Genomic DNA, 17,335 nt, shown 5'->3' with positions numbered 1-17,335 from the left:
AATTAAGTACCAATCAAACTTCCTCATCTTCTCTTCATACATAAGAAAAACCAAGACACTAAGTTACATTTTACACCCTTGATGTAAACACACTGCAAAAATCTTTGGTTATGATTCCATACTGGCTGAGCCTCTGTTCAGGCGAAAAGTTATCTAAAACTTTAAAATTGTTTCCAGGGCCACCTGGCTAGCTCAATCAGAAGAGCATTCAACTCTTGATCTCAAGATTATGAGTTTGAGTCCCAGATTGGGTACAGAGATTTCTTAAACAAACAAATTTGAAAAGAATTAAAATTGCTTTTAGGCCATAGGACATCAAATTATCATTATTATTATTTTGTCAAGAATGCTGAAAAGATAGATAAATTCTGTTAAGTAGACTTAGTTTCTCTAACTTCCATGCCTCTAGAATAAAATACTTGGGTTGTTGAAAGTTGACCCTGAAGTCCCGAAAACCGCTGAAGTGTCTACTGTATCATGGACGTACACTGGAAGAGAGGGAAGGAGAAAGATGGCTGTTTAGTCTCCTTACAGAACTCAGCTCCTACTGCCTTCTATTTTATCCTTTAAAATATGGAGAAAGAGGAAAAGAAACACAGGAGGTAAATTTTTAAAATCTTATTTATTTTGAGAGGGAGAGTGAGAGAGACAGTAGGGGAACAGGGGTGAAGGGCAGAGAAAGAGGGGGAGAGAGAGAATCCCAGCAGGCTCCATGCTGTTTAGCTCAGAGCCCCATACAGGGTTCATTCTCACAAACCATGGGATCATGACCTGAGCAAAATCAAGAATCGAACACTTAAACGAAAGTCACCCAGGCACTCCATGAGATAAATTTATAAAGGGAGTTCAATTTCTTTTTTTTTATTATTTAATATGTAATGTTTGAGAGAGAGACAGAGCACAAATCAGGGAGGGACCGGGAGAGAGAAGGAGACACAGAATCTGAGGCAGGCTCTGAGCTCTTAGCACAGAGCCCAACTCAGCACCAAACCCAAGAAACTTAAGATCATGACCTGACCCAAAGTTGGACACTTAACTGACTAAGCTACCCAGGTGCCCCAAGGGGGTTCAATTTCTTAATTTTAGCTCCCATTTTCCACAATGATGTTAGAAGTCCAGGCCCTTCAAACACATAGAGATTTAATGCACCCAAATGTCAAGAGAAAATAAACATTTTTGTCACTATCTGAATAATGATTTTATAATATGTCTATGTGAACTAGAAAATAAGAAAGAATCTAATATGTTGAATAAAATGAAACATATAACACTGTGAGGGAATAATGCCATTATATGTTCAGATATGCATTATTATTTTGAAATTCAGTGAGACAGTTTTTCTTCAAGACAATAAAAGGGAATTTTGTCTTAAAAGATGGCTATAAATATTGCTTGGAGTTAATGAGGAAAATGAAAATGATTACTATTATTAGTCTCGTTGGGGTGGCTGAAATGGCATATGGGCCTGGTGCTTTGGTTGCCATGGTGTATGTTGTTGCGTTCTTCAAATAGAGGATAATACAGTTCTGCATTCAATAACAACGGTTGAAAGAATGAATTCTACTGCACAGATTGCAAAACAGCTTTTTCATTTCTGCTTTCTCCTTCAACTACCAGGAGAAACCATACAACGTACACTACATGACGGGACTTTCTAGAACTGGTTAACGGAAATTTGTAAACACAGTATGTTCCAGGCGATTTCGTTTTGAATTTGGTCAGCATTTATGTCATTTTCTCCCCTCCATAGGGTACAGCTTTCAGCAGGGATTGATTTGTCACATAGAATCACAATTCACACCCATGGTGCCCTCCGTCCTCTATGAATTTTCAAAAGCCTCTCTCTAGGGCTGGCTCCCATGTTCTCTATGACTTTCCCCCTAGGACAGAGGCCCTAGGAATTCCTCGTTGACTGAACATATTTCACCAAATGACTTTTTCTTATTAAAATTTTTGAAATTTCTTGTATCAACTCAATTGTATTTTTCAAAAGCATAGCAACTAATATGTCTTTTTTTCTTTTTAAAAATATTACTGACTATATTCCCCATGCCATACCTTTCATCTCTATGATTTATTTATTCCATAAATGCAAATTTGTAGCCCTTAATACCCTTTATCTGTTTCGCCCATCCCCCTCAATCTCCCCTCTGGCAACCATCTGCTAGTTTTCTATATTTAAGAGTTTGTTGTTGGGGCGCCTGGGTGGCTCAGTCGGTTGAGTGTCCGACTTCTGCTCAGGTCATGATCTCGCGGTTCGTGGGTTCGAGCCCTGCGTCGGGCTCTGTGCTGACAGCTAGCTCAGAGCCTAGAGCCTGTTTCAGATTCTGCTCCTCCCTCTCTCTCTGACCCTCCCCTGCTCATGCTGTCTCTATCTCTCTCACAAAAATAAATACAATATTTAAAAAAAAAGAGTTGGTTGTTAGCTTGTTTTGTTTATTTTTTAGATTATACATATAAATGAAATCATATGGTATTTATCTTTTTCTGACTTATTTTATTTAACATAATACCCTCTAGGTCCAACCATGTTGCTGTGAATAGCAAGATCTCATTCTTTTTTATGGCTTAATAATATTCCATTGCATAATATTCCACTGCATATACATCTTCTCCATTTATCTATCAATGGACACTTGAGTTGCCTCTATATCTTGTCTATTGCGAATAATGCTGTCATAAACATATGGGTGCATATACCTTTCCAAGTTAGTGTTTTCATTTTCCTTAGGTAAATACTCATTAGTGGATTTACTGGATAATTTGGTATTCCTATTTTTAAGTTTTTGAAGAACTGCCATACCGTTTTCCACAGTGGCTCCACGAATTTACATTCCCACCAAGGGTGCATCCCAGTTCCTTTTTCTCCACGTTCTCACCAACACTTATTGTTTCTTTTCTTTTTTATTCTAGCCACTCTGACAGGTGTAAGTTGGCTTTGATTTGCATTCCCCTGATGATTCGTGATGGTGAATATCTTTTCGTGTGTCTGTTGGCCATCTGTACATTTTCTTTGGAAAAATGTCTCTTCAGGTCCTCTGCCCATGTTTTAATTGGATTATTTGTGCTTCTCAAAATTAATTTCTATTTGTTGAGAGTGATCCTCCGTTGCTGCCTGGATTTCAGAGTTTGCTGAATTCATATTCTTAAAACAAATTAGATTATTGTCTTTACAATTCCTTTAAAATTGATAGTTCTACATAAAATAACAATACGACTCTTCCGTGTCTGTCAAATATGATCATGCTTCAAAATTTAATGTAGGAGATCCCTAACTAAAATCTTTTTCCTTCTTCAGCTTCTATAGTGCATCAAGTTTATGCTTTTCCTCCTGCCTCTCAATGCCCACATCACCTGCATTCCACTCTTTCTATCTTTTGAGTTAAAATAGACATTTTATGGGGCCCCTGGATGGCTCAGTAAGTTAAGCATCTGACTCTTGATTTCAGCTCAGGCCATGATTTCAAGGTTTACGTGTTTGAGCCCCACACTGAACTGTCAGCACAGAGCTTGCTTGGGATTCTCTTTCTCCCTCTCTATATGCACCACCCTCTCTCCCTCCCTCCTTCTCTCTCTCTGTCTCTGTCTCTCTCTCTCAAAAAGAAAAAAAATAGACATTTCTTAAAGTTTCTTCCTTTGATCATTTTTTTTTTCTCTGTAATCTTTTCCTCAATGATCCCATCCTTCACCAGACTTCAAAAATGCCCTTGATGAAGATGCCTACCTCATTTTGAGGAAATTATAGTTCCTAGCCTTTCCCTTTAACATCCCTCATCTATATATGTTTTTACAAATGAATTATTATATTACCCTCCTCGGGTTGCTATAACAAAGTACCACAGATAGGAAGGCTTAAACAACAGAAATGTATTTTCTCAGAGTATGGAGGCTAGAAGTCTTAGATCAAGTTTCCCCCACAAAGGCTTGTGAGGGAAGGGGATGTTTCTGGCAACTCTCTTTGGCTTGACAATGGCTGTCTTCTTCCTGTGTCTTCACACCGTTTTTTCCCTGTACATGTCTGGCTCTAAATTTCCTCTTTTTATAAGGGTGCTTGTCATAGTAGATTAGAGTCCACCTTCATGGCTTCATTTTAACTTAATTATCTCTGAACACATTCTCCAAGTACAATCACATCCTGAGGTTCTAGGGGGTTAGAACTTCAACATATGAATCAGGGGCAGGGGGACAAATTTAAACCATAACAAATATCATAAGATTATATTGTTTTGAAATGTGATTATTCAGTTCAAACTTACAAAATTAATACTACTTCATACTAATCATGGAGAATAATATTATCTAAGTGAGGTCAGCTTTCATGTCAAAGGCCCACAAAAGAGGCAAGTTCATGGACAGGAATTCAAGATGGGCCCCAGTTTGGAGGGAAAACAAGATTAACCTGTCTTGGCCAAAAATCTTAAGAGAAAAGATGTTAGTTTGGGATCCTGGACGGTGGGTTTGAGGATGGTCACAGTGAGAAAGATTGGGAGCTAGGAAAAGAAACACACCTGCAGCACATCCCAGTTAAAGAGAAGTTAGGAATCTTTTTATCTCTGTTATGCTTTGAATTTTTAAAAATGATTCTCTACTTCAAAATCCTTCATCAGCATTCTATAGTTTTGTCTCAATGATTGATAGTGAATAGTAATAACTTCAAAACCAAAGTCCGGTCAAAATGAAATGAAGCAAAATAAAACAAGATTTTATAATTTTTAAAAAATTATTTACCTTTGTGTAACTCAAGCATTTCCAAACTCTTTTGAGCTCTTTATTCCATCATGTCCCAATGATTTTGTGTCACAGAACACACTGAGAAGGGCTGAGTCTGGCAAAGTTTTGCTGGGATTTTTAAACTTTGTGTCAGATGTTCTCTGAATCAAAGTGAAAGTTTTCCTGTTTCTACAATCATCATGTTTCCAGAAACAAGTATGAAAAGGCAGAGAAACCCTCTCACACCCCCACTCCCAGGAAAATGCATCTTATGATTATTGAAGAATAAAGTTAGCCTCATACAACCTGGCCTCTTCTCTATCTTGGAGGTTAAGGATTTATTTCTAAGGAAAAGACAATACTTCACAATCCCGAATTCCTATCTCTAACCCAGACACGCTTGATCTTTCTTTTGCATGAAAGTTGGTGTTCCCCAATATTCCTTCCTTAGGTATACTAGCAAAAGGATTAATTGTTAGACTCTTCAACTCAAATTACCCCAAACAGAATTTACCCCCTTTTCTCCAAGCCACTTTCCTCTTCTGATTTTATTAATCCTTCTCTTACAACCATTATATCCCTGAGAGGCTATAATAACTTATTAAAGTTCACATGGTTAGTGATCTGCAGAGGTAAGACTTGAGCCCATTTCTCAATGGGCCTAACCATACACTGTGGTCTCATAGTGTAAAAGATCAAATGACTACATAAAATTTATATTTGTTGAAACATTTTCAAATTGCTAAAATTACAGTCCCAGGAACATCAAATTATTGGGAAATTTTTTTGATGGATGGAAACAACCCAAATGTCCATCAGTGTATGAATGGAAAACAAAAGACATTATATACATACAATGGGGTATTATTCAGCTTTAAAAAGGACAAAAATTCTGACATAGGCTACGACACAGATGAACACTGTGGACATTTTAAGTGAAATAAGTCAGACACAAAAGGACAAATACCTTATGATTTCACTTACATGTATTAACTAATCAAATTCATAGAGATACAAAGTAGAATGGTGGTTGTCAGGGGCTGGAGGAAGGGAGAAATCAGAAGTTATTGTTTAATGAATATGGAGTTTCAGTTTGGGAAGATGCAAAAGTCTAGAGATGGAAGGTGGTAATATTCACATAGCAATGTGAATGTACTTAATGCCACTTAACAATGTTTAAACTTTACTTTATGTATATCTTACCACAGTTTTTCTTTTTATTTTTTTAATGTTTCATTTTTTGAGAGAGAAAGACAGACAGATTGTGAGCAGGGAAGGCACAGAGAGGGAGACATGGAATCCGAAGCAGGCTCCAGTCTCTGAGCAGTCAGCACAAAGCCCGACGTGGGGCTTGAACTCACAAGCAGTGAGATCATGACCTGGGCTGAAGTCAGACACCCAACCGACTGAGCCACCCAGGTGCCCCCACAATTTTTAAAACTTGAACAAAATTTTGTCACAAACTCAGAGTAAGATGAGTTTTTTTAAATAAAAAGGAAAACAGCGGCACCTGGGTGGCTCAGTCGGTTAGGTATCTGACTCTTGGTTTCAGCTCAGGTCATGATCTCATGGCCCATGAGTTTGGGTCCCCCACAGGCCCTGTGCTGATGAAATGGAGCCCGCTTCCGATCCTCCATCTACCTTTCCCTCTGCCCCTTCCCCGCTCATTCTCTCTGTCCCTCTCTTTCTCTCCAAAAAATAAAAAATTAAATTAAATTTTAAAAAAAGTCTCTCTCCCTCTGCCCCGCTCCCTGAATTATGCATATGCTAACTCTCTAAAATAAAAATTTTTTAAATAAATAAAAATTAGATTTTTATAAAAAGAGAAAATAGTAGGAATTAGACTGTATCCATATGCCTTTGTTTCATCTTTATTGTAATCTTTAAAGAAATGAGTTGTTGATGTTATATTGTGTGGCTATTTCAGTATGGAAAAAATTACTTTTAAGTTATTTATTATTAACAATTATATTATTAATTATATTATTAATTGTTAATTGTTATATTAACAATTACCTTTCTTCCTTAAAATATATTGTTGAAATGAACAAAAGCAACATACTATTACAAAGTACTTTGTGGACATTTAAGAATAGTCTTATATTAATTTCAAAATATAATGAAATTTGGAAAGTAAGTTTATTATTTTTAAAATTTTATTTATTTATTTTGAGACAGAGAGAGAGAGAGCTGGGGATGGGCAGTGAGAGAGAGAAAGGGAGAAGAGAAACCCAAGCAGGCTCTGCACTGATAGTGAGTGCATGGGGCTCAAACTCCTGAACGGTGAGATCATGACCTGAGCTGAAACCAAGAGTCAGACACCTAGCCAACTGAGCCACCCAGGTGTCCCATAAAAAAAAATCTCATTTTTAAAAGAAATTTGGATCAGTATAAACTGTTCTTTTAGAAGGACAAACCTCCACTTTAAGAAAACCAAGTGCAAGAATAGAACATAAAAACCTGTTTTCTAGTCTTCCACATTAAATCTAATTCCACAGTGACTTGCAAAAGCTTACCATTGACACAAGCCCCAGTACTTGACGCTAGAGATACAAAAATGATTGAAACCCTTTCTTCCTGCTCTTAAAGAACTGAGTCCATGGGAGATATAAACATGTATGTTAATGCACCTCCGTGCTGTGGGTAGAGATTCAAAGACGTAGACTTAATAAAAGAGGGAGATTCAAAGTATAGCAGGTACACAAAGAAGTAGTCAACTCTAAGTTGATGATTCTGGAGCTCTCTTGAAGGGAAAGAAAGAAAATTACAAGTCTCTCTGGTTTGGAAAGAGCGTCTTTAGAAAGAAACCAATATCTACATTAATATCACCTTACATTTCTAATATCATCTTATCCTTCATTGTAAAATTTATTACGAAATTTTTCATCCAGTACTTTACTGGTTATAACAACCCTATGAGGCCTCTGTAATTATTCCCACACTGCAGATGAGGAAAGTATCTCCCAGAGAAGTAGCCAGCTCAAAATTATGCAGCTAGTAAGTCCAAGGCTATTTATGATAAACTTTTTAAATTTCTAATCTGCTTCCTCACTAAACTTCACACTTTTTTGCTAACAAAAGAAAGGCATAAAGAATTTGTGGATTTCAGAAAAAAATAATGCGAAGTGAAGAGATGTCAGAAGCATGTGTTGGCATATTAAAATTTCAAGTTGAGAAACATCAACTAAATATAACTACTCAGGCATCTGAGGCTTTCTGAATAATAATGGGGAGAAAACAACAACTAATGATTAACCAGTACCAGACACAGGTTAGTCATATCCAAATGTACCCATAGATGGTACCCAGTTACTAATTTTAGAGAATTCTCTAAAAAAGTAATTAATTGGTGCTCTAATCTAATAATCTGATAGTTTAAGTTTAAGTGGAATATCTGAGAAACTGCCCTTGAATGATGCTACCTGATTAATGTCAACATTAAGGAAGGCAAAAACAGAGAAAAGTGGAGAACTATAAAAGGAAGTTTACTTGCATCCAGTCCTGCTGTATATTATTTATAAAAGGAATAAAAATTAGAGTGGTTGACGGTGTTTGCTTTCAATTCATAGTTCACATTAAATAAAACTACCAGCCCTTCCTTTTGATTTATTTCCTTCAATTTAATTAAACCCATTTTTCTGTATTACTGGATATACGAAACAATATAAAATTATTTAAAGTTTTGTATAATATTTTCCAAAATGTTGTTTAAGATCCAATAAGGTTTTATTTTTGGCCTTTCAGGTTGATATTTACCTCAACTACACTTAACAATCTGAAAACTATGAATATATCATTTTATTTAAAGGAGCAATAGAGGGGCGCCTGGGTGGCTTAGTCGGTTAGGCGTCCGACTTTCGCTTAGGTCATGATCTCGCGGTTTGTGGGTTCGGGCCCCGCGTCGGGCTCTGTGCTGACTGCCAGCTCAGAGCCTGGAGCCTGTTTCAATCTGTGACTCCCTCTCTCTCTGACCCTCTCCTGCTCACGCTGTCTCTCTCTCTCTCTCCTAGAAATAAATAAAAAAAAAAAAACCATTAAAAAAATAAAAAATAAAAATGATAAAGGAGCAATAGCATCTTGAAATCTACTCTAGCCAGGAAAAAAATTGTGGGACAAAATAATCATAAACTTAGGAAAATTATGACTCCTGTTAAGTGAATATAAAAATCAATAGAATATACTCATCTTATACAAGTAGCTAAATGAAAGTTCCTAAACAGTAGATTCCTATAAAGATAATGTCAGTCAGATAAGTAACTTTGAATTTTCTCAGTGGAAGGAAAAAGGATTTGAAATGACAAAAGGCAACATGATATCTGAAAAGTGCTGGACTGGGGATGGGTAACATCAGGGTTTTTTTAATGTTCATTTATTTATTTAAGGGGGGATGGGCAGAGAAGGAGGAAGAGAAAGAATCTCAAGCAGGCTCCATGCTGTTTGCACAGAGCCTGACACAGGGCTCGAACCTATGGCCCCAAGATCAAGAGTCTGACCCTCAACCAACTGAGCTACCCAGGTGCTCCAAGTAATATCAGTTTCTAACCCAGATTTACTTTTAACTAAATGTTTCATTATACTATCTGTAAATATAGCTAAGCCAACTGAAAATGAAAATGTGGGACTAAGTCATCTGCCAAAATCCTTCTATGGCATTTCCACTCTTCTGTTGATAACCCTGTTTCCCCTCTTTCAAGTAGGCAGAGGCCACACCTGTGTTCACTTCCTTTCTTCTTTTCTCCTTTTGGCACAGTACCTAAATTAGAGAGTGGGAGAGAAGAAACTGAAAAGGAATGTCTATGGAGAATGTGAGTTCTTTACAGAAAACTAGCTAGGGAAAATAGACCAATTTGTTAAACTCTCCAGACTCTTCATTGGCCTCACCTATAAAGTGCTATCGTAAGATTATCCTGATAATCCAAATGGAGTCCCGGATGCACAGAAATTACTTAATTAAGTCTGGCTGTTAGTGCTGTTGTTTATTTATAGTGAGGAATGGGAAGGGAAAAATAGGACTCTAGTCCAGGTTCGTCTACGTCTTCTCTTCCTTCCTTTTATTGTATTCCCCCTCTCTTCACAAACACTTTATAATTCCATTTCACTCCGTGTGATGATCTACATGAAATATCAGGTAGTATTTTAACATAGTACCAAGAGAAAGTAGGCCTTTTGGATTATTTGATCCCTCTTTATTTTGGATACAGGAAATTAGCAAAGTTCCCTTCGAATAGAAAACATTTTCTTGCTAAGCCTGTATTGCCTTTTGTCATCTCAAATCCTTTTTCCTTTCACTGAGAAAAATCGAAGTTACTTATCTGACTGGCATTATCTTTTGTACAGGAATCTACTGTTTAGGAACTTTCATTTAGCTACTTGTATAAAGATGAGTATATTCTATTGATGTTTATGTTCACCTAGCAGGAGTCATAATTTTCCTAAGTTTAAGATAATTCTGTCTTACAATTTTTTTTCTGGCTAGGGTAAATTTCAAAAGTAGGCCTTTTGGATTGCTTATTCAATCCCTCTTTATGTTGGACACAGGAAATGAGCAAAGTCCCCTTTGAATGGAAAACGTTTTCTTGCTAAATCTGTATTACTTTCTAATTTAGCCCTTGTCATTGTGTTCCCACAAATGACACTATTTAACAGTGCATGGGTGGATTCTCTAGGGACTGAGAAGGTTCATGAAAATATGCATAAGAGAGGTGTGTCATTTTCCCTCAGCACTATGCACTGTACCCAGTTTAGAAAGACAAATCCTCAGCAGATGGGTCTCTGGCCTCTTTCCAATATATGATTTGAATTGTTTTTCAAACACACCACAAATCCAAAGCTGACTGCTCTTGCAAACAATTTTTATGTCTCAGGGAATCAAGTGGCAAGGTCAGGGTAAGGTACTGCTTTATTTATTATACCTTTTAATGGCTTTCTTTTTCTAGGGCAACAGAAGTAGTTTGAGGCTTTCCTAAGATTCTAATAAAATATTTCTTATTTTTAGCTATCTATCCAGTCACACGGACAGTGACTGACCCCTGACAACAGTGCAGTGGCCCGTAAGAAATACGTTTCTGGTTTTAATCTAGTTCCTTAATGGAGAACCACCTACATCACACAACCCATCACCCGAAGTGTGATTATTCAGACTGAAGGCACAATGGTCAGAAGTGGCCCTGCATCTGCATTATTTAAGATTTCAGTCAATATTCTCTACGTATTCTATGGCATAAGAAACACGCTCGTTAAGTCTGCATAGGAAGCCAGGCTGGGAGGAAGGCAGAGGCTAGCATCTGAGAAAACACGAATCAGCTCTCGTGTTTGTATCTAACTGGATCCTTTATCAAAAGCGATGCAACAAAACTCAGCCAGGAGAGTAAAGATAAACATAACAAGGGAGGAAAGATAAGATAGAAATGCCATAAACCAGCCAGGAGTTCTGAAGTCAAGACTTAACTCTGCCATCTACTAGATAAATAGATAATATATATTTGTCAATATAGTATTCTAATTATATTATGATACAAACAATAACAAATATATATTTATTTATTTATTTTATATATTTATTAAAAATAAATATATATTTATTATATAAATTTATATTTATTTATTATTATATAATATATATTATATTATGATATAAACGATAATAATAAATATGTATTTATTATTTATTTATTTATTAAAAATAAATATATATTTATATCATATATGTTTAAATCTTGAGCACATCGCTTCACATTTCTATACTTTAGTCATAAATGGGGATAGAAACGTCCTACCACACCTATTTTGCTAGAGTTTTATGAAACTCTAACTACATCTGTTCATTCGATTTTTAAAATAAAAACATGAAAGCTATGCATTCCAGAGAAAATAACCTCAACTCCCTGTTGTCCTACTCATATTAACCTTACTGAGGAAATTATATTTGTGGAAGACTGATTACTATCACCCACACATTTACTATTAGTACCATCTTACTGACAAGGCCACTGCCTCTCATTAACCTGTCTTTTCTGGGCCCTCCCTGGCTTACAATAACTCCTATACACTGGCAACTCTCAAACACGTATCACCAGTTCCCTTCTATCCTCTGAACTTCGGTCTACCTGACATGCCCACTTAAAAATCTTTTTTTTTTTTTTAAATATTTTTATTTATTTGTAGGAGAGAGAGAGAGAGAGACAGCGTGAGCAGGGGAGGGTCAGAGAGAGACGGAGTCACAGACTCTGAAACAGGCTCCAGGCTCTGTGAGCTGGCAGTCAGCACCGAGCCCGACGCGAGGCTCGAACCCACGAACCGCGAGATCATGACCTAAGCGAAAGTCGGACGCTTAACCGACTAAGCCACCCAGGCGCCCCTTGACATGCCCACTTAAATATCTAAGAAGCATACGAAAATTTATTTTGGGACACCTGGGTGGCTCAGCGGATTAAGCATCCAACTCTTGATTTTGGCTCAGGTCATGATCTCAGTGTTCATGGGTTTGAGTCCCACATCAGGCTCTGCGCTGACAGTGAAAAGCCTGCTTGGTATTCTCTGTCTCCCTCTCTCTCTCTCTGCTTCTGCCCTGCTTCTGTGCCCACTTTCTCTCTCAAAAAAAAAATTTAATAAATAGACTTAAAAAATGTTTTTGGAGGCACCTGGATGGCTTAGTCGGTTAGGTGTCTGACTTTGGCTCAGGTCATGATCTCACAGGCCATGAGTTTGAGCTCCAGATCAGGCTTTGGGCTGACGGCTCAGGGCCTGGAGCCTGCTTCATATTCTCTGTCTCCCTCTCTCTGCTCCTCCCCGACTCATTCTCTGTCTCTCTCTCTCTCTCAAAAATAAGTAAACATTTAAAAAAAGAAAACAATGTTTTTAAAAATGTAATTGTATAATAGTAATAAATACAATAATGATAATAGCAGCTATGGTTTATTGAATATTTACTTCATGCCAGACACTATGTTAAGTATGTTGACTTTATTTTCCTTCCCTGACAAGACTCTTCTCCCTTAAATTTAACACTGCTCTTGACAGAATTGTGAAAAGCAAACCTTGAGTGATCTTTCTACATTCCTTCGATGAAGAACCACTGCTAGAGATGGATCAACCAGGCCATCTTCAAACCAGACTCTTGGACTATAATTATCATTTCCTCTCCCTTCTCTCTGCACCCCGGCTCCACTGGAACTGGTTTCTGTGAGTGGATTTCAATGTTACATCCAAGGCTTCCATCACAGCACACCCCCAAGCAAACAGCCCTCTGACGCCTGTTATTTCATTTGCTAGGTGGCTGTTTGAGGACTGTGAGATTCCAAGCTCCAATATGAAGCTCCCCAGGGTACATGTGTCTTTTTTCTGAAGAGAAACTTATCTTCCTTGAAGGAATTGAGATTTTTCTTCTTACTAACCATAAAATCCTCTAACCTTTCCCATCTTCCATTCAACTGGGCTTCCATAGAACTTGACACTAAATGCAAATTTCAACTATAGCAATTATATAGGCCCTTACTGCCTATGCACTTAGATTTCATTTCCCACCTCGATCATGGTCCTTTACACAAATTTTAAGAATTATTTGTCAGAAAAATTATCCAAAATTTGAGAAAAGGCGAAAGAAATTATTAGGTATGTTTTCAGGGGAGTGCTGGGCTTGACATTCTATTTAGTGACTTTCACAATGTGTAGGGACAGAGGGTAACTTGCAGATTTTGTTTAATAGAAATGCAAATAATTGCTATCCAGTGGAACCCAAAGTTATGGTTTATGGCACTGTTGGACAATAGTCAGTTTTGTATCTAATCTATCAACCCAGAAAATTACAATAACTCTAATAAAAACCAAATGTTCTTTGGATGGGTGTTTAACATTTTACTGTTTTCCTCATCTATTAATGAGATGAAGGAAATCTGCAGCATGCATTCATCTTATCTTTTCATGAATCATGAGTTTTCAAATTTAAAATTATACCTTAGCATATTTCATGTAATCATAAATTTAAATTTCCATTTATATTTTTCCCATTTTGTTATATGTATTTTTGTTTTAGGTTGGCCTGAATTATTTACCATTTATAGAATGAAGTCAGGTAGAAATAAATTAAGATGAGGTTATATTTATGTTTATATATGAAAGCATCATATAAATATATTATCCATATAAATGGCTTGGATCAAAAACAGTACTTAGAATTAGATACTAGCCCTCTCATACTTACCACCAGTGGGACCATATTAAATCTTACGTGAGGGCTCAGCTGTGACGAAATACAATACTCCTTATCAAAGTTAAAGGTAGTTGATGAATAAATTGCTATCCATATCTATCAAGAAAAGAAAAAGAGGATACTGGCTCATCTCACAGGACAAAATTTGGGTTAAATGTAAGAACAAATATTCTATAGAGAAAATATCTTAAACTATTTTGAAAACTGGCTAGATGAAGTTTGCTTGAGTTTTTCTCCTCCACAACATTTAGTTCATATTCTGCTCTTCAGAGCATTAACCTCAAGTTCACTCCTCCATATCCTCCATTTCCCTTAAGCCTTCCCATACAGAGTCTAAACTTCTTGTGGAAACAGCATAGAGTGTTCAACTTTGAAGTCCTGAGCAAAGCCAAAGACATGAGAAGTCAGAAAGAAGGTTGGAAGGATAAGAATTTCCGAGAGAGACAAGAGGTATGCAGGGCAAATTCAGCCAACACCTATACCCCGGATACTCAGAAAATGGTAGACTCTACCTCGGGAGAAATGAGACACTGCATACCCAAAACAAAGAGTATTTAGTGAAGTTGAAGCAGTCCTCACTAACAGAGTTAGTGTGCATTCATGAAAATAGCTCCAGTGCTTGAAATGTTAGAGACTTAGATACCGTTTGTTAACTATCTGGGTAAGGGTATCCCAGAGCCTCTGTCTTCCTCCCATCCATAGAATATGATGATTATACCTACCTGGCAAGTTTCATGTGAAGATTAAACAACATATTCAGAGCCTCCAGCATAGTTCCTGGACCACACAAAGAGCTAGCTACTTCATTCTCATCTATAGTCACTAAGAGAGCCATTTTTAATTCAGGCTGAGGAGATGGACACAAAAAGATCCTGTTTTTCCAGCTTAAAATGGTATAAACAATCAAGAAAGGTCAGTATCAGGAAAAAAGTGAGCAACTAAAGGGCAAGTAAAAATATTAAACTCTCTGGAACATACTGTTTAATGCTTTAACCCTACCCTGAGCTAATTAAGGAAGGAATGTATCCTGTACGGAAAAAGCATACCATTTCTAACTTGGGATTCCTTCCCACTGTAGTAAAAATTGCCTTGAATGTTGTAATGGTGGTTGCTATAGGCAACAGCAATCATAATGTGGAAAAAGATTCAAGAGAGAGGAAAAACAGGTGATCGTACTGTAAGGAATCAATCAGTCTTTGCAGAAATTCAGTATTCCCATTTCCCATTCCCACTCTCCTGAATTTTGGTGGCGGAATAAATTTAGTACAGACAAATAGAAGAAAAAATCTGGCCTAGGATTGCATAAACAATTCCTCAACTAAAGACCTTCTTTTCTCTGGGACGGCCATCCTCTTCAGCCAAGGGCCTGGAGTAGAAGAGCTGAGATAGGAAGCAGCACTGTCCAGCCAATGAGCCCTGTCAACAATGAGGTGACAAATGTCCCGGGCTGCCCTCACCTCTGAAAGTAAAATCTGTGGCTAAGAGAATCAATTCATCTGACCATTATTCAATAGCGCTACTACCTCTGTGAACCCTCTGCAGTAATAAAAATTGCAGCTCAAGAATTACACTAGCCTACTAATAATTAATGTTAAATACTAATTAATGATTCATAGGAAAGAACTTCAAATGAATAACCAACTGAAAGAGAGTATAATGATTTTGAAATTTATACATTCTATAAATTTACTGGGTAAATCTCTCTGGAATTAAAAAAAGGCCAGAGATGGAAAAAAAACAAGTATCATCTAATTTTACCTAGTAGCGTAAGTAATCTACTATCAACTATGAGGGCAAGATGCCTTGTGTAAGTAGATGAAATGGATCACTTAGATTTTTCTTTATGGGAGACAATAGATTCCACACCCTTCCCTGACATACCCACAAGCCTCTGTCTATTCGCCTCAAGCCGAGAGGGGAGATGATTAAATATTAAAATAAGCAAGCTGCTATCTCTCCATTTCTATCACCCCCACCAAGGATTTTGCATTTAAAACCTCAGTGTGATCACTGAGCAAAAAATGAAGGATCTAATTAAAATGAAAATCAGTATAATATGAAATCATGAAATCATTAACACTTTTGGTTTACTATAATTCTGTTTTTATCTCTGATCATTTTTATTCTTTCACGCCTTTAGAAATGTATGCATCATTTCAGTAGCCTTTTTCAGATTAAAAAAAGGCAAAAGCCATTATAACAATGGGTGGCTTCTGTCATCTAAACTACTATTTTGATCATAAGAGGAAGGAGAGATTTCTGAATCTCTGTACTACATGGTGGGGATCAAAGTAGATCTTGCAAACGCATGTTTCAGCCCTGGCACAGAACTGTGTGGGGATTACTGGAGAAACTGTTTAGCCTCTTGTAGCATCATTTCACTCACTCACAAAAGGAAAGAGTTGGATTAATCTACCCTTGACTCTTGGTTTCCAGGCCCAGGAAGGCACAGGAGCTAATCTGGCTGTCCTTTGTCTCGGACAAGGGAAAGCTAAGGCCATATACACGAGCTTGCAAGGTGCAACGTCCTGGGGTGTAGAGAGGACACTGCATTTACTTCCTTATTTGGAACTCAGTACATGCCATAATATTTCAGCGTTTAGCATTCATAAGTACTGATTTCAAGAGAGGTTCAACTGGGGAAATGTCTAAATTCTCTGTAAAGAAGATATTTCCTACAACTAGGAACTTTTTAATGTGTCTTAAGAACATCCCCAAATAACTATTATGACAAAACAACCAGCAATTTTCCCTGACATGCTACCCTTGAGCTCTCATCAAATGCTCGTACGTTTTCCTATATTTATTGACAGTGCTTGTTCACGCTGAAAATGAGATTTTTCCATTCCAAGAAGAGGGGGTCAGAAGGTGTAACAAAATTATTCAATAAGGTTTTACCCCATTTGATGCATGGTCAATCAAACACCACAGATCCAGTTTCTTAAATGTTTGTAAAACAATTTCATAATAGATTTTTAAGGGCTTATGTAGAATATAGTATTTTCTATATCTACCACCTTACATATGGTTATAGTTTTCAGTGATATTCAAATAAATATGGACATCTTTATTTCTCTAAAAATCTAGTCTAGAAACAAAAATGTTCACTATAACATTAAACTGATACAGCCAAAAAAAAAAAAAGAAAGAAAAAACAAAAGTGCAACACTGATAAAAGAATACTTTCTGTGAATATTTGCAGACATAGGAAATTCTTATTAAATAATTAAGTTAAAAATTAATTTTTAATATGATCACAAATTTGCTTTTAAACATATACATATGTATTTTTAAAACACTAGAATGAAAAACAAAACATTAACATTTATTTACATGATTAATGTGACTAATGTGAATAATTTTCTAAATTTTCTACTAGTAAATGTGGATTACATTTTTAATGAAAAATACATATAA

General features: G+C 36.7%; 1 long non-coding RNA gene across 2 annotated transcripts in view; it reads right to left on the bottom strand.

The window, feature by feature from the left end:
- Nucleotides 1-294: 294 nt before the first annotated feature.
- LOC120220216 overlaps nt 295-17,335 on the bottom strand; it is a 29,639-nt gene continuing 12,598 nt past the window's right edge. For both annotated transcript variants that reach the window (XR_005525493.1, XR_005525494.1), the window contains 2 exons: nt 13,910-14,014; nt 295-488 (listed from right to left, as the gene is read on the bottom strand). This is a non-coding gene — a long non-coding RNA (uncharacterized LOC120220216). The remainder of the gene's footprint in view (nt 489-13,909; nt 14,015-17,335) is intronic.

This window comes from Hyaena hyaena, unplaced genomic scaffold, assembly GCF_003009895.1.
Source record: "Hyaena hyaena isolate Hyena2069 unplaced genomic scaffold, ASM300989v1 scaffold_674, whole genome shotgun sequence".
In the NCBI taxonomy this organism is placed as follows: domain Eukaryota; kingdom Metazoa; phylum Chordata; class Mammalia; order Carnivora; family Hyaenidae; genus Hyaena; species Hyaena hyaena.
The sequence above is the reverse complement of the archived record's forward strand: the minus strand, read 5'-3'. Positions and strand labels throughout refer to the sequence as shown.